The 21,733-nt window shown below is 41.5% G+C and overlaps 1 protein-coding gene across 1 annotated transcript in view; it reads left to right on the plus strand.

Annotated features, from left to right (window-relative positions):
- Positions 1-6,021: 6,021 nt before the first annotated feature.
- The window catches only part of IL1RAPL1 (interleukin 1 receptor accessory protein like 1), a 678,979-nt gene continuing 663,267 nt past the window's right edge, over positions 6,022-21,733 (plus strand). The window contains exon 1 of the mRNA XM_066176970.1: positions 6,022-6,847. The gene's annotated coding sequence lies outside the window, so the exon portion shown is untranslated. The remainder of the gene's footprint in view (positions 6,848-21,733) is intronic.

Genomic DNA, 21,733 nt, shown 5'->3' on the forward strand with positions numbered 1-21,733 from the left:
CCCACTCATGACACGCTGACCACATGCACCCCATTCATGCAAACAGGACCACATCTCACAGGACCACATCTCACAGGACCATGTCTCACAGAGAGAATGGTGACAGACAGGTGCTGACAGACCTCCAGGAGTGCATAGAAACTGTACTTATTAAATTGGGTATAATATCACATGGATGGGTCATATGGGGCTGCTGGGGAAGGTCCCAGACACCTGGCCCTGCCACTGCCAGCCATGGAGGTCATGGAAATATCCCTTTCCTGCTGAAAAAGCTTTCAGCAACAGAAGGGTTCAGTGGCTGGAGTGGGCTGGGAAGGAGGTGCTGAGCAGTGTGCTGGGCAGGGGAGCACCATAGCAGGGTGGGAGCAGCAGCCCATGGGAGCTGCTATTCTGGCACATTTTCCATCTTCTGGCAATTTTTAGAGTGAAAAAAAAAAAAAAAAGAAATAATTGAATAGAAAGACTAAAAGTTTTCACAAAGCAGCTGGATGACTCAACAAAGTTTTGCTTGTGGTCTTGCTTTTTCCTTTAGGGTTCGGGTGTTGGGTTGTTTGTGGTTTTGTGTTTTTTTTTCAGATCAATTTGTCTCTTAATATCTACCACTTTTCACATTAGTGACTAGCATTTTCTCATGATGAAAAGTGAAAATCCCTGTACTGGCAGCAGTCAGAAGCTGGGAGAGGCATTACATGAGAATTACTTTTGGTTGTCATCAGCCCTGCCTTTTAGACCTGCAGCCATCCAGCCCTGGCCACTGCAGGGACACATCACTGGCTAAAGGGTTACTCTGATAACTTGGGTCATTTGTTCTTATATTTCTTATTTTTCTTATTCTTATTCTTATATTTCTTTCCAAATAATGCTTGTATTTAAACTCTCCAATTTATGATCTTTGGTTATAAAACAGCAGTACAAGACTGCTGTAACAGTTACTGAACCAATAGGAGCCTTTCTATGGACTTTATAGGAAATTGATGAGACTTGTATTACTGAATACTTTAAAACTAAACAGACCTGCAAAGGCCGTATTGCTGCCTTCTTTTAGTTCCTTTAGGGAAAAAAAATAAAGCAACTCTGAATGAAACATACAGAATTTTTTTAATGCATGAATACACCCCATCGTTTTAGTTTTCTCATCTTGTGGGACAATACTGTTTAATTAAATAGATGAGGTATATGTTCTAAGCAGCTTATGGATGCGTATTATCTTCATTTGAGATACTCTAATGAAAGACTAGGGGAACAGCAAGTAACCATTTATTCTACAAAATTAAAAATGGGCAAGAGATGAACGTTTAATTACCTTGACATTATCCTTTGCTATATTAGGTTAAAGCAATAAATTGAAAGACAACAAAACTAATGTATATGTATATGTATATGTATATGTATATGTATATGTATATGTATATGTATATGTATATGTATATGTATATGTATATGTATATGTATGTATATGTATATGTATATGTATATGTATATGTATATGTATATGTATATGTATATGTATATGTATATGAAATTATGGGGTTTTTTAATTGTTAAAAATCAATGAAATGCATGTGTTAAAGTAGTAAAAAGATATTTAGCTTTTATGCAATGCCACTTTTCATCCATAGGTTCTGTAATGCTTTGCCCAGGCCACCTACAAGTGATGAGTCCCTGACACAAAAGGTTTATCTCAGCAGCGAGGCCTTGGCAGAGCTGGGTACCAGAGAGCCTGAGCTGTCTGACACGCTCTGCACAAAGCTGCTGAATTAGTCACACAAAAATGGTACCAACAAAAAAAAGCACGGTACAATTGCAGCATTGGGGACAACACAGCTCAGCAGTGAGCACAGCACGCTTGTACTTGTGGAAAGGTGTAAGTGGTTGTGGGTGGGTTGACACTGTCTGAATGCCACCCACCCACCAAAGCCCCTCCACCAACCTTGGTGTCTGCAGAGCTGTTCCTCTCACATGTTCTCACTCTGCTCTTCTCTGGCTGGGATTACAACTGCACAGTAATTATTTTTTTTTTTTTTTCTGGTTTTTCTTCTTCTCAAATATGTTATGACAGAGGTGTTCCCACCATTCCTGATGGGCTCAGCCTTGGCCAGGAGCAGGTCCATTCTGGAGCTGGCTGGCATTGGCTCTGCTGGACACAGAGGAAGCTTCTGGCAACTTCTCATAGAAGCCACCCCTGTAGCTCTTTCCCCTGCTACTAAAACCTGGCCACGCAAACCCAACAGTAGTTCAGGAAAGGAAAAACGTAATTGCAATTAAAACTATAAACACGAATTTTTGTGATTAAATCTCTTCATTATGAGATGAGTATTATTCCCTGATTAGGTATGTACTCGTTAAGAGTCGGGCTCCTCTGTACAGGAAATTGTTTTTGAAATTTTCACATGACACAGAATTAGGGATTATTCTTTTTAAAATACCTTCTATCTTGAACGCTCTTTCCTAAACTTATTACAAGGATGTAATATGTAAGGTACAACATATAAAGCACTCCATGAATAAAATGTAATTATATATAACATAAAATAGACAAAATTTTAAAAATATACACAAGAACTCAAGAACTAAGAAGTTAATTACAGAGGAGATTTCAGGTATGACTTTGCTCTCTTTGAAGCATTCAAGCCTACTTAGTCTGCCAGAAGTGGACAAAAAGAGAAACTGTTTCTAATAAGATCAATGCAACTGTGTTTTGAAAAGGAGAAAACAGCTAGACGAAATGCTGACCTTTTTTCTTTACTGAAACTGTTCAGTAATTAGATTGAGAATGCAGTTTCCAGGAACAAAGGGTTCAGATGTAGACTTTACATGAGCAGGGCTTTTGTTTGGTGTTTTTAATGGGGAAGGGAAGGCATATTTTGGAAATTCTGATTTCATTACTTTTTAAATCTAAAAATCTATGCTTGTTTTCCATGTTGTCAGATTCATATCATGTCATAGTTCTATTGTATATGCACACTCAGCAAGAGAATGTGCAAGTGCTGGTGTTTTGTTACCCTGTTTCTCCCACTGCATTTGCTAAAAAGTAGAAAATAAATACACAAATAGAAGCAATATTTACTATCTAAAATCCACAAGATCCAAATAAATCAAGACCTGTTAGTCTTTGGACCCACTGGACAGATTTGTTGACAGGGTAAGCATGAGGCCGTGAAGTTTTGTAGAACCCCTGGTAGCTAAGGGATGGTATCAGCTCTTGGGCAGTACCCACTCAAGCAGATTGGATTTACTAACCAGGAGCATTCTGCATGATGGTGACATTCTCCAGACCCATATACTCTTCCAGCCCTTTCATTTTAGATATGCATTACTTTCAGAAAAGGGAGCTTCCTTTGAGTGCACTATTTCCCTTTCCTTAATACACCTTTAATGTGATGATCCTTTTAAAGACACACAGTGAGGTATACACGAGGATGTTGTTTGTGCCTCTTCCTTTTCTCAAGGGACACAAGGCATCAAGATCACACACATGGTTCAGGTACAAGATACACTACTCATTCATATTAAACATTTCAGCATGCACTGAATGCCATGGAATTAAAACAATGTTTACAAAACCGACAAGATTATGCTTTTCTCTTTGGTGAAATATCTTGAAAGCACAAGTCATGATGATGACAAGGGAGATCCCCTTCTATATTTTAAAAACCATACTTATTAAGGGGAGGATGAAGCCAATTAGAGATTAGGTATGTGGCTGAGAAAAAATTAAATTTAAAATCTCTTGTGCTTGTGTCCAAACAACTGCATTGCTATTCATAGCAATTCAGTAACTGAGAAATGAACTGAATCTAGTTTCTTTAACCCTGGGATAAATTTAACTCAAGAACCCAGGTGGTTTGTATTCTGCACGTGTGAATGGTCTACAGCTTTTCTGTGTTATTAGTCTGGTTTCAGCCATTTTAGCAATTCCATTGTATTTTGTTCACAGCTTTTGACTTCCACCCTTTTTCATTTTCCGTTTCTTCTGCCAGACACTTAATCAGCCTCTGGGAACTAATATAGCTCCCATGACCACTGTGCAAGAACACCTAACAAACATTAATGCCTTTTTATCTTCACTGCACCCTTATGAATAAGAACTGTGTTAATTCACATTATATAGAGAAGGAACAAAAGGACGGAGACATTAAATGACTTGGCTGTCAGTGGGAAAGAAATCTGTAAAGCATCAGGAACTGAAGGCAAATGGTTAGGGTTAGCCCCAAGCAACTGCTTCCTACTCCCTGCCCTATCCAGACTATGAGCAGCCACAAGAATCTGTTACTCTGTCAAGGTACATGGAAGACTCTTGGAATTCCCGTAATGGAAGTGCCTGTGCTGGGAGTTGTCACATCTCCACGGTGAGAAAGCAGCTCTCCCAAAGGATAATGGTGAGAATCAAAGTTGGGAACCCCTCTGTCTTTCCCTTTCACTCTGTCAAAAAGCTAGGATGCCTGGGCTTCTAAATCAAGCACCCAAACCTGCTCTCTAAAGTATATGGTATGAGTCATTCAGCTAATATAAAATGCCCTATACTGATCCACAAAGAGAATCCCATAAAGTTTTTCATGTCTCTTTTACTTGCCCACACGTATGTATCACTCATCATAGTAGTATCTGAATGCCTGGTTTAACCAGTCACATTAATTCCTTTGTTTTAATGTTGGATTTTGACTACTGGTTGCTGTACTCATTTCTAGTTTCATCTATTTTTTATCTGACATGAAGAATGCCATCCTGTTATAAGGCGAGGTGGGGTGGGGTGTGAGCAAGCTCCACAAATTCTGCAACAGCTCCCACCCCTCCTGTAACCCACTGACTTTGCATGGAACGTTATCTGCCTATCGATAACCCTTTATCATGTTCTGCAATAAAATCATATTCTCCCACGGGATGCTTTTTCTTTTCTCCCTTCTCTTGTCAGATATTGGGGGCTTAATAACTGTAGCAGTTCGGATTCCTCTCTGTGTCCCTACAAGAAGCCAGGAAGGATGAAGAGGTAAGTGAATGTTGCCTAGTCTCTTTGTCCTCGTTTTGGAGAGTGTTATTTACAAAGATATAAACAGATACGTAACTGTACACATTTATCTCATATTGCTCAGCTATTTCCTGCTCCTCCACACTCCCACCCCATACAATGGGTTGTAAGAGTTCAAAATGCCTCTGATCCAACCCTGTACCTATGCACAAGCAACTCCATCTCTTCCCTCTGTGTGTGCACCTGGAGGGTAAATGCAAAGGAAGAAGGAGTGGCTACTCCCCTGCACCTTTGTGTAGGAATGGGAACAAATGTATTGAGGGGAGTGTCAGAATTTGAGTTATGTTTTATAGAACCTTTGTTTAGTATAATAAACATCTGCAAATGACTATTTATTTTGTAAGTAATTAACATTCCTAATTAGATGCACCTTGCAGCTGCTGTTAATCTTAATTGGCAATAATGCAGTTACATTTTGATACATATCTTCAGAAGAGTTACAGAAGACAAGGGAAAAAAAATAAAGACAAAAATCTGAAGGGAAGGAAATAAAACTGTTCCCACACAGTTCAGAGAGTTCGCACAAAGAAGATCCCATGGCAACAGCGAGGCCCACAGTTTGCCTTATAAAAATCCAAGAATAGATAATGTATCATCTCTCCTAAAACACTTCGCTTGGAAAACCGGAGGGGGGGGGGGGGGGGGAAGAAAAATAAAGCACAAGAGGTGAAGCGAAGCCGGTTGACCCCCGCGCGTGTTGCGCGTCCGGCGCTCCCCTCCCGGCCGTGCCCTCGCCGCTGTCCCGGCAGGCGCCGAGCGGAGCGGGCCCGGTGCTGCGGACCGAGGCGGCGCGGGGAGGCGGGCGGTGCCGGGGCGGAGGGAGGGAAGGGAGGGAGGCCCCGCTACCCAGGAGTTTCTCCAGGATCCCTTCGGAAGGGCCCTCCCCGGCGGCTCCCCCCGCAGAGCGGCGCGAGTGCGGCGGTGTCCATCGGGTGGCAGTGCCGGCCCCTTCCTGCCGGCCCGGCGGAGGGCGCGTTCCGCCGAGCCAGCCAGCGAGCCCGTCTCGTAGGAACACAGGGATCGTTTATGCACTGCAGTTTCTCTCGCCTCTCTCCCTCCCTCTCTTCCTCTGCTCCCGAGGATATTTTGGGTGGATTGTGGTTATCAATCAAGACCTCCTCTTCTTTGCTGATCACTTGTCATTTTCACCGGGGATTAGTATCGTTCGGGGCAAGCGGACAACTGATTTTTTTTTTTTTCTCTTTCTTCTCTTCCATTGGGAGATTTTTTTTCCCCAAAACCTCCCCCCCCCCTAAATTTTTTTTTTTATTTTTTATTTTTATTTATTTATTTTTTTTTTTTTGGCGCTGCGGTGCGGGTGCTAGGACCCTTCAAGCACCCTCCCCCGGCCCCCCCGGAGCGTTTTCCCCACGTTCACCCAGCAGCAGGAAAGGAACCCCCTCCGGACCGTCGCTCGCCGGATACTTGTGCAGGCAGCCGGGATCCGGCCCGCGGCGGCGGCGCGCTGGGCGCGGAGCTGCCCGCGGGCAGCGCGGGGGCCCCCAGGTCGGCCGCCCCCTTCCCGCCGCCCCCCTCGCCGCACCTGGATGGTACCTCCCGCCGGCGACGCGGGCACTTTCTGAACTCGGAAGGAAGGGGCGACTCGGGGGGGTGGGGGGGCGCCGAAGTCTGTATGGAATTACCTGCGCCCGCGGCGGAGCTGGCAGCGGTGGATGGATGGGCGCCGCGTCCGCGGCACTCGCGGCCAGCTGAGCCCCAGGAGTAAACACGGGGCTTCTCCGGCCGAGTGCGCAGTGTGGTGACTGGCACTCGCCTCGCTGACTGATCGCACCGGAGGAATATTTCGGGAGACTCCTGTGGGTAAGGTCATTTTATCTAGGCAAAAGCCCGGCATTGTTAAACTTGGTGGCGGGTGACTGAAATGGGCACTTTCGGGATTGCTGCATTACCCTGATGCGAGGGGCTCCAGCCGCTATTGGCAGTTGAGTGGAATAACTGCAGTAGGTCTTCTGGTGAGTGCTTTTTGCGATAAATTAAAATAAAATAAAAATCTCTTCCCTCTATTCATGCATCCTCTGGATTTGGGAGAGTACTGTAAGAGCAAGGAGTCTTTAATTTTTCCTCTTTTTAATTTTTTATTTCCCCGGTTGTAATATATTTGACTGGAAAGGGTATGTGACAGCAAAGAAGCCCTCTGTGATGGAATCTAATTAATATGAGATCGGATCCCATCCTCTGATTAAATAGATCTTTCCAACTCTGTGCAGCGTTCTGCTGCATTTCATAGCTGCAATGAAGGTAGAGAAAAATCTGCTTTTCAAGTTGTTAAACTTTAAGGTGGTGATCCTTATTGATCGTGGTACAGTGCACTGGTGCTAAAGGGGTTAAATGCCATTGGTAATTTGGGATTACAACTGTTCCTGTAAATCTTGCAAGGAAATTATAAACTGAGGGGCGGTAAGGACAAAAACCCCACAGCTTCATAGTAGAGAAATACCATAAATGTCCCTAGCCTGAAAATATCTCATCCAGCTGCTCTTACAAAATATCTTTTTTTTTACCAAATAACTTACCTACTGAAACCTCGGACCACGTGTATGGGAGTTGGAAGATGTGCAAACAGTGATGCTATCTTCGGTATTTCATACATGCATCTGGCTAAGGGACTGTGTGGGAATTCATTCCTGTTACTTGTGGTGTGAAGCGAGACGAGAGAAAAAGGAAAGATCATCTTCTTAAGAACAGAAGCGAGTGAGGGAAGCACTTCAGCCTTCAAAGATTTAAAGGGATCCGAGCAATGCAGATTGGTAATCTCTCTCTGCAAAATCAGTTCTGATAAGAGGGGATGAGGGAAGGTTGAGGGAATCGATAGTGATGACGTTGTGCCGTGCAATGCACTGCAATGCTAAAGTTACATAGTGTGTGCGAAAATATGTACCCTTATGTACTGCTGGTGAGTTCATGCATAATGGATGGAAGAAGATATGCAGATCTGTCTGTAGGAAGATGGATGTATTTGTGCAAAGACGGTGATTATGTAACTTGATTACATCAATGGCATCGGTCGCCGATAGTGGAATAATATGCTCCTATAGCGTATCGATCACTTGTCTTAACTTTGTAGCGCTCCCGGCAGCGAGGGATGGAGACCTGGGCAGAGGCGGGGAGATCCTTGCTCAGCTCCTGACGAGGGGTTTGCCTCTTGCAGGCTGCCTTTCGCATCAGCGTGCTGTTGGCGGAGTTTCCCCGGGACAGGGAGTTCACGGAGGAAGAGGAGGAGGAGGGGGAGGCTGCCGAGGTGCTGGTTCAGCCACACCCGGGCAGAGGCTCCCGCAGAGCCACGGCGAGGCTGCACAATGGTCCCATTGAGCGGCGCGCTCCCTGGCAAAGTCACGCCGCAACCTGGGACTTGGGTGCATGGCAACAGCTGAGCGGAGGAGGAACAAAACCGAGATTAAAACCGATCCTCCTCCTCCTCTCCCCTCGCCGGCGCCTGCCTCCGAGCACGGCGTTGTGCTGACCTCTCTCCCGGTGCTCCCGGCAGAGCTGGTGCCGCTTCCTTCGCCCGGTGTGAGCGGCGCCCGGCGCAGACAGCGCTGTGTCTCTCCCGGTGCGGGCAATGACTGCTCCTCGCAGCTCTGGCAGGGCGCTGCTGCTTCAGTGTGTTACAGCCCGGCGTGACTGACGTGAGAAAAAAAGTATTGTCAGATACAACAGCTTCATACACCTGTTACATTTGCAGGAGCCGAAAATGGGGTCCTTTAACGCGTTTCAAGCATCTTTCAGAAGTGAGTGGGTGAAGAGCAAAGGTGTGGCAGGAGTCCCATTGGTTTAACTCAGACTTTTTTAGCAAATTGTCCTCGAAGATAGCAGTATCGGGATATGCCTTAATGCCCCTTTTACAATCCAGAATCACTTTTCCTATCTGTTCAGGGGGAGGAGGGGGAAGAGCATTCCTTGAAGATAGATAAGCTCAAAAAGGCACTGCTGAGGGCCCATACCTCTAACACGTGCATTTTCTGAAAAATGTAAGCCTGATGAAATCTTTACTCAGCTGAAATGAGTGATCTTATCGCCAGTGACCTGTGTCCTTCCCCACTTCACTCTGAATTCATTCTAGCAAAATGTCACTAAAATACTTCTCAGTTAAGAAGAGGTGAGGGCACAGTGGGTTTTATATCTCCTGATAAACACGATACTAGATTCACATACCTACTAGATTTAATGCACTATCAAACTCACAGTAATTTTACCCTACAGCAGCCTGAAAAATAATTTTTTCCTGCTTCCCTGAAAACATCAGTATTTTAAAGTTGGTTCACCATTAGTTCATGACTGTATTCATATTTCTGGAGGATAGGTCTGGGCAAGCAAAAAATCCTGTTAATGCAGTTTAGAGTTTGACATTCATAGAGTATACTGAATAAACCGGAAAAAAAAGGATATGAAGTTAACTCTGTTTCCATCCTTCAGGGGTCAGAATAACACTATGGCAACTCCTATGCATTGCTACTGCTCTTAAAATTTTCAGAAATGTCCATTGCATACTCTCTGCCACACAAAATTTCAGGCATGCTCTTGCCATTGATTCCTTACGGGACCTCTTGTGACACACAGGCTGCATACCTGTGCCACCCATCTTCCAGGAAAGAAACATTGTCTCCAGAAGGTGTTATAAAACTGGTGCTGTAGAGGAGTAGGCACTGACAGTGTGGGAATGTATCACATGATACGTGTAAAGTGGCATGCAGCATGCAAGGATTTGCAAATTCGGGACAATAGAGAATGGTAAGCAACCAAGTTTTACTTATAGATTAATTTTATTGTTATGCCAGCTTGGTAAAAATAGAGGATTTCAGCACCAATGCAATATTTCTTCAGTTTGCACCAAATGTAGCTTTTTTGAGAAGAAACTTTCCTTGCTGAAGTAAAGCTGTAAATCACTCGGACAAATGAAGAGAAAATGGGAAGAGAAATATTTACATGAAACATTCCCAGGCTCCAAATCTCAGACCACTGAAAAGCAGTGAGAGTTTGGCCACCCACTCCTCACTATTGCTGGAGAACTGGCTTTTAAAAAAAACAGCAGTGCATGAAGAATAATCTCAGTGCCTTGCTCTGAAAGAGCAGGCTTCTGACTGTCATTGTCATAGAAAGCAGTAGACTTGTTTTAGTGCTGATAGGAAAATTTGAAACTGGGCAGATCTTAATGAAACTTTTTGACTATTCAGTGATATTCTTGTAATGTATTTGGAGTACTTTCTGTGGCCATTGTGTTGAACCCATGCATTAGGAAAAAACAAAACAAAACAAAAAAAATGCACGACCAACTAAGGTTTTCCTTCAGTATATTTGCACTTACAGAGAAGTGTTTAGATATACTTCTGTGTTTCATAACAGCTATGATATTTAGCAGCTGGGAATCTTTTTATTTTTATAGTTCACACTGCATGATAATATATGGCAATTGAAACATGAGGCTCTGATTAATATGATTAAAAACTAGCAACTTATCTAGCGGTGCTGAAGTTGTAAAGTTTAATTATAGAAGCACCATTTGCACAGCTATAGGTAAGGTTGTGTCAGCATTTCTATTATAAACCTCTATGCTGTTTCCATCCGTTTTGTCAGGGGTCCATGAAATAAGGAGGATTCACAGTAGAGACCATAATGGCTGTTTAAGGTTACTGTCATGGCCTGTCAGGTCAGCAATCCATGTGTTTCTTTAAGTCTTTATATGAATGTCTACAGCAGCACCAAAGCAGCCATTATTCTTCGTCAATTCAAGTATATTCTTTTATTTTAGAATGTAATTAAATATGCAGTGATGGACCTCAGTTACTTAGTGACTCAGGGGGGATCATTTAACATATCATTTTTTAATGCACTTTCATATAGCTTTCATACAGCTTTCATACTACTAAAAAAACCCCAGATGAAATGCAGCAACTAATTCTTTTTGTGACAGCTTAAAATTAATTTGCATTTAGGTGAAAACTTTTGGAGGGTGACATGGAAGGAGAGAATAATGGAGATGAAAATTTGTGGTTTTTGAATGTTAATATACAAGCTTTGCATATTCCCCTGAGGTAGTCACATATGGAACTCCATCCTGCAGAAGGGGAAAATCCTCTGTCATTTGTCAAAGCTCTGTAAGACCAGGGCAAGGAAATCAGATAATGCTGGTTCTCTGTTTTAACATTGAGTACTCTGTTTTTCTATGTCTCACTGTACCTGTGTATTATAGGTACTCCTAAGTCATTTCATGGTGTTATACAGCACATTATTTATGCCTCAGTAACTTGGTCTGAACAAATGAACGAAGGGTGTCAGTCTTACTGCTTTATGAGCTTTAAAGTTTCATGTTCATAGGAACAGCACACAGACATAATGATAATCCTTAAACAGTCGTAGCATCAACTGCAGCATTTCCTCACAAAGACTTTTAAACTGGGGATGAAGTAGGAGAAATGGAGAACATGAAAACATTTAGATTTTTGCCAATGCAGTAGGTACTGTTTGCATTTTATTTTTTGCTTCTGGGAATAATTTAGGAAATGATCAGTGTCGTTTACAAAAAGAAATACAGAAACCTAATTCATGGGTTGAGAAGACCAATACCATCTGTACAAATCTATACAAACAACAGGCAGACAAGGGGTGGTGGTGTCAGAAAGTTTTCTGTTCTCTGGCCCTTCACAGCTGCCCACAGTGAATAGAGCATTTTGAAAGAGGAAGAAGATGGAGACATGGAGACTGCAGAATGGGTTAATGGTGAAGTATATTCTCTGTCTTCTGAGATGGAATATATTGGATGAATCTGAGATTCTGAATTATGTATTCTGAGATGGAATATTTCTATATTCCTCTTGTCTGTTCTTTACTAGGGATACCCAGATGCTTAACGTTGTTGCAGTTCCCAACTCCCACTGCTTTTTTTTTTTGCCTTTTTTTTTTTTTTTCCCTTAAAATCTTCAGTGCAAGGGCCATCAACTTTTTGTTTTCAAGCCTATTTCCAGTCATGCTATGAGATGGTGATCTCTCAGCTGTGGTAACTTGAGGTCCTTCTCCATAAAATAATAAATTATTGTCAGGAACATGAGATAAACGATGTTTTCTGTTAGGTGAAGAGACTGAAAAGAAAAGGCCAATAATTTTAGAAAAGAGTGATAGTTTGCAGAAATCAGACTTTGCTCTGACAAAGTATAAACCTTTGAATTTCCAACAAGGATTTCACAATGCTCTTGCAAGACTGACATCAAGGTAGTGCAACTGCTGTGTAAAGCCTCAAAACCTCAGTTTCCCCTGTTAAGTTCACTTAGTAATGTGTGCTTGGAGTGTCATGAGCAATTTCTTCTCAATCCCAACCAAAAGTTTAGACTGTTTCAGGGAAAATGAAGTCATAGTAATGTGCATCAATTGTCATATGCAAGGAAAGACTTCTGCTGCTGGTTAAGAGTGGGCTTAACCAGCTCTGAGTTCCCTGACCATTTGCCTCTGACTGAGAATTGCTGTACCTGTATGGTGTAAGGGACCTGCATGTACATTTGTGCCTGCCTACATCCATTTGACAGTGCACCTTTAGTGGATTTGACTCTGAGCTCAGATCATATGCCTCAGGGATAATTCCTACACCAAGAAGATCTGTTGGTATGATGGAAACCTTGGGACAGAGCCACAATGTCTGCACAGGAATGTGTTTGGCCAGGATGCTTTTGTGTGGCACTGATCCCTGGCAGCAGTTTCAGCCCTGTGTCTGTCAGGTTGCTGCTCAGTGCACAGAATTTCAGGATGGCAGCAGAGCACAGCTGTTACCATACAGCACCTTGGCATTCTGCATCTTCGACTTTCCTTTAATGCTTTCTGTCTCTTTCCACATTAAAACTTTATTTTCCTCCCCCCACCCCACCCACCAAACTCTTTTGCTCATTTTAGAATAGCATAACTGGAAATGCATGTTGTTTCAGCAAGTTGTGCATGGGATGGAGATACATATGTTTGTGTACCTGTCTGTCAATAAGATCTGCATGTTTAGTATACAGAGTTCACTTTATTCAACATCTACAGAGCAGACAAGGCCTGTGAACTTTCTCCTAGACATTTCCTTGGGGGATCCCATAGCTGAAGGTGGTGTGCCTACACCAATGTTAAATCAGGCTGGCTCGTTGGCACTCTCTCTGCACCTACTGTATATATTTAGTTATCACAGAATCATAGAATATGCTGAATTGAAAGAGGCCCATCAGGATCACTGAGTTCAGCTTCTTGGCCCTGCACAGGGCACCCCAAGAGTCACACCACGTACCTGAGAACACTGTCCACACAACACATACGAAAATTTCCATGTGAGGAAAGAGGTGAAGGTTTTGTTCTATTCAGAAAAAAGAAGATACAATATGGAAGAACAGGTGATGCAGGGAATGGGAAGGCTATGGGAAGATACTTTGACTTATATATTGTTTTCCTGATGACCAGTAAAATTTAATTGAGGAAAATGTAAAATGAGTAAAGGAAGGCACTCCTTTACAGAGTTCATTCAAATCCTTTGTCTCCAATGGACAAGGATACAGTGAAAGGAAAGGTCTGGTAGAATAGAATAGCTTGATAAAAACAAAGTTTTGAAAAGTTGCATTGTAATAGATACTAGATAAGAACATTACCAGGCTGTGTAACAGATAGTTAGAAGGCTATCACCTTGTGTACCCCAGTTGTGGTGTAATCAGTGGATGTATGTGTCTGTGATTTCTGGTGTGTTAAAGGCTGCTTCTTCCAAAAGATAACATAGGAGGTCTGCTGGCTGTCTGTCTAGATGGACTGTGTGTTCTTGAGACTATAGTTCTTCACTCTCTGTTCATTTTACAAACCCAGCAATTGTAGTACTGCTTAATAAAGATTTTATTAATGTTGGCTGAACAACCTAATTTTGCTGTTTAAGTCCTTATTACAAAAGGGCTGGTACAGAACACAGTGATGGAAATAAAACGAGGCCTACTGCACTCTGTAGGTATGGGATCCATCTCCAGCACTATCATCTAATTTCCTAATTTTTTTTATTTTCTGTGGGAAAAAACTGCTTATGTTTAATAGGTTAACAGTGATCACAAAAAGAAAATATTCTAAACTTTAACAGAATCCAATAATGGCTTACTGTATTATTGACAGTATAAACTGTCGTGTTAATTTCCATCATTAAGGGATATGCAACCCCCATATTTTGTTCATTCATGGAAGGGAATGTCTAGTTTCTTAAAAGGTTGTTTCACTATCCCTGGTCTCTAGTACTTTCAGTTGCTGTGATGGAAAACTCAGAAAGATCTTTAAAATCAATCACTAATAATATATGCAATGTTTGTGGACATCCTGAGCTAGTTCTTTCTAAAAATTGTCAGGTTAATCAAAATACAGATAGGTTTCAGTCTTTAGTTAGTTTAACTTATCCTTCTTTGTCTTACTTCTTCAGTATATGTATAATACTGTATAATTTATTTATTATGTATAATAATATATTTTCTGTCAAAGGACAGTCACATGGCTCAATGGAGAGACACTCTATTTCTATTTATCTCACTTTCAAGGGACCTTCCTTAATTACTGTTTTCTCTTGATTTTGTTCATTTGTAGTATCACTTAATGCTTAAGACTGCCATATTAGCTAATACAATGTATGTCTTTTATTTCTTTGGTGTCTGAAATCAGGCCCTTTCACTAGTTCCAAATATTGCTTCTCTGTAAACTTTGTTACATGTGTCCATATTTCAATTTCTTGTCTCTAAACACTGAAAGACATAAACACATTCTGCCTTCTTGTATTTTTAAGTCTTTCATCTATTTATAATATAAACTCTTTGCTTAATATTTCTATTTTATGCTCTCTGAAGTAGGGCTAGAGAAAAAGTTAATGTCAATTTCATCTTCCTACCTCAGTAGAAATTAAATTTTTACCAGCCCTTGGAAAATCATAGAAAGTATTTCCATTCTTCCATCTTCCAAGAAAAGAAGTAATTTCCATGTTGGTTGGAGAGTGGATTTTTTCATATTTTTTGTTTATTAAGCACTTAGATTTCCAAAGGATTGAATCAAAAGATGCCATTTTAGACATAAAATTTTAATGAAAACATTTTCTGCTCAGTGGAAAATTAATCAGGGAAGATATTTTCAGGGTACTTAATGCAAGTTCTTAGCAGAACAGGACTCTCAGCTAAGGTCTTTAGATGCTAAATAATACAAATATGAAAATAGTATTGTGAGTCATACTACTGGGGGTGGCTGGGTCAGCTGCCTGTTTCCTAAATATTAATCAGTCTTTTTAATTTGAGATTACTTCACTATTCATCTTCTCATTTTTTCCCTGTTGCCTGAATTAATTAGATATAAAATATGGATGGTCGGGAATCAAAGGTAGCTTGTGATTTTTCTTTTCTGCCAGGGTTCAGGTGTAACCCACCTGGTTAACAGAACAAAAATGTTCATAGTGATTGGGCTTTCTGGTTTTGATGCTGAACTTCAACTCTGTGTTTGCTCTTACTCATCAGGTCTTAATCCAGTGCCCGTGGTGTTGTGTTAAAGGCTGCTGTTGGTCTCAGTGTGTAGTGAATTAGATTTGGGAATTTTAAAATCTCAGCAGCGAGGTTCTGTGTTTCCTGCGGCGCGTTTGCCTGCCGGTGCAGAGCCATCACCTGCTGCCGGCTCGCAGGTATTCCTGCCTTCCCAAGAGCAGCTTTCCCCCAGGGAGAGCCGGAGCAGGACAGCTCCTCTTTCCCCGGGAGGAAACCCCAGAGCTGAGGGGGTCTCGGGTTTCGTACATGAAACCTTTGCCGGTTTTATTTTCAGGTCTTGTTGCCGTGATGGAGCAGCCGTGCTGGGCGCCGTCCTTTGGGCTAATTCCAGCTGACGGCTCCGGGCCGGGCCGGAGCGCGGCGCTCCGCGGGGACGCCGGCGGCGTTTCCCCATCCCGGCAGGAATGCCCCGCCAGCGGGCTCCGTGCCCACCACAACCTGTCGCCCGGAGACTTGTGGTTTCCATAGCTTTGTTTAATGGGAGACATTTTGGTCTGCTCTGAAGATACTCGTGTGCGCTGATTTGGAAAAATATTAAGTGAAGCAAGGGTAAACCGATTTCACACGGAATCTCCTGTCAGGGCTCTGTTTTGTCAAGAATAATACTAGAGTAACTCCAGTGAAGCTATTTCATTTGGCTTGCCAGATTGAGTCCAATGTGAACTTTCAACACAGATATTATTGCATTAATTTTAATGAATAAAGATCACAGACTCATTTAATTAACATAGCAAAAACCACTGTCAGCAAGCAAAGAAGTTATTTTGCACAGCCACTCTAATGCAATCACAAGAGTATACTTTATGGCTATGAGAACATAATTTTCTTGTTAAAAACCTTTGATATTTCTTTAAATATATAAAAAAATACAGGAAACGTGTAAATAAGGCTTGCCAGCTATCTCAAATGCCTTGTGTTAAAATTAATCTTTTAGCTTTAATTTGTGTTCATTTTGATGGGTTTCAGATAATCCTGAAACCCATATATACAAGCATATATATACGAGCGTGTATATAAATATAAGTAGAGGTATGCATATACATACAAAACTTTTGTTATAAAATCATAGGTGTTAATACTGAAAACACAACCATTATGTCAATTTCCATATTTTATTTTTATCATTTTATTTGCACAGTTAAGGACTGTTTAACCATTAGAGTTTTACTTTTCAGGCTTTCTTGCCTGGTCCAACTAGATAGAAAATGCTCCTTTAATTTGTTTTTAGGGAATTTAAGAGCACTGTATTGGAGGTTTGCCTACTCCACCAAGACCCAGTGTGCAGTCTCGCCTGCGTGTCTGGTTTAGACCTACACATGTTTTTCCATCCAAACTCCCTCATGCATTGCCACAGGAGCTGGTTTAAAGTTTCTGGAAGTCAAGGAGTCAAGGAGCCACCAGTCAACTAAATGGCAGTATCTTGTCATGTGCAAGACAGGCCAGTGGCTCTGTGCTAGTCCTGAATTCATAACTCAGAGGGAGTCTGTTTTGTAATAGGGGAAGCTGTGGGCAATACATCTCATAGCGTGGCAGGAGCTGCTTGCTGTGTAGACAGCTTTAGATTACTATTGGAGTCAAGATTTTAACATGTACTTTTGGTGTGTTTAATCCCACACTGATATGGAGTATGAAAACCATTGTTTGAAACCCATATATATGTGTGTGTGTGTGTGTATATATGTGTGTGTGTGTATAAAAATGTGTATAAATAAATAAATAAATAAATTTATAAGTCAGAGTCTAGTTTATTAATAAAGAAACCTGAATGCAAGAATGCAAATACAGAATGAAACCCAAAGTGTATCAGGCTATATCAGTGATGCCTGAAATATGTAAATAAGCAAATTCATTGTTTATTTGGCAGGGACTGTGGTTCTACAGTCCTCTCTTTGATTGTCATTTTTATTGACCTCTCAGAATGCTCTCAAATAAGCTTTCAGCCTTATGCTTTGTTTTGATGAATGAGGATGACTGAATTTTTAACTAGAGACAGTTTACTATAGAATTATCTTGTATTTTTTCTAGCAAGGTTGGCACAATATTTTTTTACCTAAAAAATAAGTTTTTTCTTTATTTATTTTTTTACTGAAAATTTAAACTATGAAGGTTTTTGCAGGATAGAGGAAAAATACAGTAAAAATATAATACAGTAAGACTGTGTTCAAATAATAGCATTTTTTTGCACCCATGAACTTTATATTTTATTTAGAGGTTTATCTATTAAGGCTCTAATTAAAAAGAAAAAAAAAAACCAAAAACCCCACCTAACTTCCCCCCAGAGAAAAGGGAAAGGGCACACCATAAAGACAAATTTTTGTTATTAAATTTAGATACCCATTTATTTAAGTCCATAACTTGTTTTAAAGTACAAATTGTCTTTCTGCTTATCTTAGAGGGTAGACGGACCCTCTAACTATTTAAAGCTTATTTTTAAAATAGCTTCACTGTGAAGGGACACATTTTTTGCTCAGTCGTTATCAAAGAATAAAATTTAACAAAATACGCTGTCAAGCAACACTCACTTTCCTTTTGGTGGTCAGAACTGAAGCAGAGAACCATCACTGATCTCAGTATCAAAGTTGTATATGCTTCTAGGGGTTTCCATAAAATTTAGTTTACGGAACTCAAAAGTTTTATGACAGTTATATGGGAATTTTGCATATGGAATAACTGATTTTAGTAGGAGGTTGTGTTTTGTTGATGTCAGATATTCTAGCTCACTTTTTGTGTTACATGGTGTGTGTGGTGCATAGCTTTCATGGTGACTACACACGTGAAACAGGAACTAATTTATCAGTTCCCATGGGTACTGTCTTTGCACATCTCTTTTTTAAGTGAAAACTAAATTTTATTTGAAAACAAAGACATAGAGGAAGAAGTATCTTTAAATGGTCCTTTATTTTATGTGCTGTGATACACAAATAAATCCATGAATTACCTTCAACAATGTGGAATTTATTTATCTCTATCAGATGAGACGTTCTAGCTGTCACCAGTCACTGACAGTGATTGTGACACCCTGCTGCACACATTGCTTACATTATACAAAAATTCTCTATTTATGTAGCGCATTGTTCCTGGGGTTTCATACCACAGGTGAACAATTAGCTGTATACCTGCCAGTTAAGATAACTGAGCTCTGCAATTAGATGGTGTGACAGGTTTTGATGAAACTCAGCCTCCTTCTAGAGGCAGACTGTGAGCTGGCAGTGCCTGGCTGGCAGGGAGTATGTTGGGAGGGTGGGCAGGGTGTGCAGGCAGTGCACCCAGGAAAGGGGCTTGGAAAGCCACAGGAGTGGTCAGCAGAGCTGCCTTTCCATCTTGTGAAGCCCTGTAGTTACCACGTCCTGGGCAGCAGCTGACAGGCGTGGAGGAGCCTGCTTCTGAGATGGATTTTAAGGAAAAACTATGAATAGTGAAGTAGTGAAGACACAGAGAAATCCTCAGTGTTGGTCAGCGGTCTCTGGCATGACTTTGGTTTGATCTCATCTTTTCTGCTGCATACGTCATCCCTAAGGAGGGATTGCTGCCTCCTTGGCCAATGTCACACCTTGGTTTAACATCAGCTCCCGAGTGAAGGAGAGCTTGGCTGGGAGGCTGTGTCCCCACTGCTGCACTCTGGGGCCAGCTGGCTAGGTGGCAAGGAGGGGGACCAGCTTGTGCTGGTTTTGGCTGTAATACAGTTAATTTTCTCCAGGTGGTGGAAAGCAGTTCATAGCCACACTATCTGATGCCCATACCTTCTCAAACAGGTTGCTGGGGACTACAATATTTGCCATTTGACTTTGGGTTCTTTCTGAGCCACCTGTGGGGGACTCCTAGTCGCAGTTATTACTATTAGAGGTGGTTTTTTTATGTAGGTTTGTGGGATTATTTTTAGATTTGTCTGTGTGAAGTACAGCCTCCCCTGCACCGTAGTTTTTTCAGACACAAAACTGGTAGATGCTGTGCGTCCTAGCCTATGTGCTTTGGGATAGGATGGTGTCAGAGGACTGTTCAGTACAGACCAAACCAAGCCTGTCACCTTCGTGTTAGAGGCTATCTGTGGAGTGAGCTGCCTCACCTGTTGAGCCCAGAAACCAGCAGTGAACTCACACTGTGCAGTGTAGATGATCCCTGTGAGGGAGTTTTCTCCAAGACTGCACTGCTTGGCACTGCAGACGTGTTGCCTGACTTGGATTCCCAGGAGCAGAATGGGGTGATAGCATTTCTCACCTCCCTGGCATGCTGAGGGAACAGACACATTAGAGACTGTGAGATGTGAAGATATGGTAAGATGTGGTGTTTTGTGGTGTGATGAGAGTGCAAAAGACAGTCTCCTGTCTGAGAAGATGGATGAGCTCCCTTCACTAAGGCATTAACACGTGCTATATCCTTCCTCTGAAATGCGAGCTGGTTGTCACAGGCTCTGCAGTTGTTTCTGGGGATTTTATTTTGCAGATGGTACTTTCTGATTATCACATTTTAAGACTCAAACACGCATGAAAAGGAATAGTGAAATGGAGAGGGGTAACCTAACTGAATAAGAGAAGCATATTTATAAACAGATTTTTTTTTTCCCTGGGATAAATTAGCTTGCTCTGAGCCTTACACATTGAAGCTCAGTCTGGCTATATCTGAGTTTATGAGATACCTATGCATCTTTTTTTAATTGCCCTTTGAAAAGCCCCAGAAACATGACTGTCATCACTGACATGCTGTGAAGACAGGTCCTTGCAGAGTACTATTCCCCCTGTCTGTTTCTCTCCGTCAGGCTGGTCAGGTGTGTGCCTGCTGCTCTTGAGTCAGGACTGGAAAGGCAAATGGGTCTCCAGTCAGGTCCAATGTGGGGCATCACCATGTAACACAGATACTCTTCAGAAGTAAGCTACAAAGCTTCTTGGCCTTGTATACTCCTTCCCACAAATTGCCCTGCCAAAAAAAGGGCCGGTGAAACAAAGCTTTGGTGAAATAATTCCATACTTTCCTTTTGTAGGAGTGCTGCACTGCATTCAGCACTCTAACAGATCATGTTTGTTCAGCAGATTTCAATTAAAGGTGTTAGTGCTTTTAGAGGCCAAGCTGGACTTCTTCCAGAGTGTATTTTTATTTTCCACTCCATACGTAGCTCCATAAAATGTCTTTGTACAGACAAAATGTGCATCTGCCTATACCCTGAGAAAGCTTTTGTGATTAAATTGTGGAAGAAATTCTTTTACTTTGCCCTGTCTGAATTGGAAATAGTGTATGCTTGTGGGAGGAAGCAGACATTATGGTTCAGTTTGGATGGGAATAGGGATTTTAATGTTGGTGGAGGAATTACTATGATTTCTTTCTATTAAAAGATTTCCCATAATCACCCAGTTTCCATTTCTCTCTGTGTTGTGCATGCTCAGAACCCATGCCATAGAGCTTACAAGACAGAGAAATTGGATTGGGGCATCTGGGGAGCACGAGGTAATAACAAAACCATATTGGCAACACTCTTGACAGTAGCCATCAGCTACCGCATCCTTCTCAATTTTTCGTAGGCATCACAGTGGAGAAGGGATTTGAAGGAACAGAGAATGGAGTTCATTGTCTCTTTAGTCTGCTCAAATGATTGAGGAAGGCTGTAAAAAGCCACCTCAGGCTTAATTTCGTAGTAGCCAATTCTCACAAACTGTCTGTCTGTAGGAAGAGCACAAAGCTTCAGCAGTGCCAGGCCATCTGCAGATGTCACTGAAGAAGAATACAGCCCAGTTTTCATTGGACTATCAAAACAATTCAGTTGCTCAAAATCACGGTGGTTCTGTAAGTTGATTTTAGCTACAGAAGAATAAACTTCTGCAAAAATCTCTATGAGCTTTTCAGAATTCTGTATCATAAATCACACCCCCATTGGTGAAGTCTCAGTTTAGAAGACAGAAAACTAAACTATCACTAGTGAGTAGTTAAACATAATTTTATACTACACAGTACTCAGAGTATTGAAGATATTTGGGCTCTTAATTTGAATTTGGACTTGTCACCTCATATTAATAAGCAAGTTTTAATTTGAAGGGTTTTTAATTTTTAAAGTAGTTTGTGTCATTTTACTTCCTTAATAATCAGAAGGTCACATGGCACCAAATGAAACACTTTATGACAACCTAAATTGCGTGTGTCATCATTATTACCTTTATCAGTCGGAAATAATTAATTGAATTATGAGTATTGCTCATAGATCATG

This window comes from Chamaea fasciata, unplaced genomic scaffold (assembly GCF_029207755.1).
Source record: "Chamaea fasciata isolate MVZ Bird 193981 ecotype frontalis unplaced genomic scaffold, bChaFas1.0.hap1 SCAF_2, whole genome shotgun sequence".
NCBI lineage: Eukaryota > Metazoa > Chordata > Aves > Passeriformes > Sylviidae > Chamaea > Chamaea fasciata.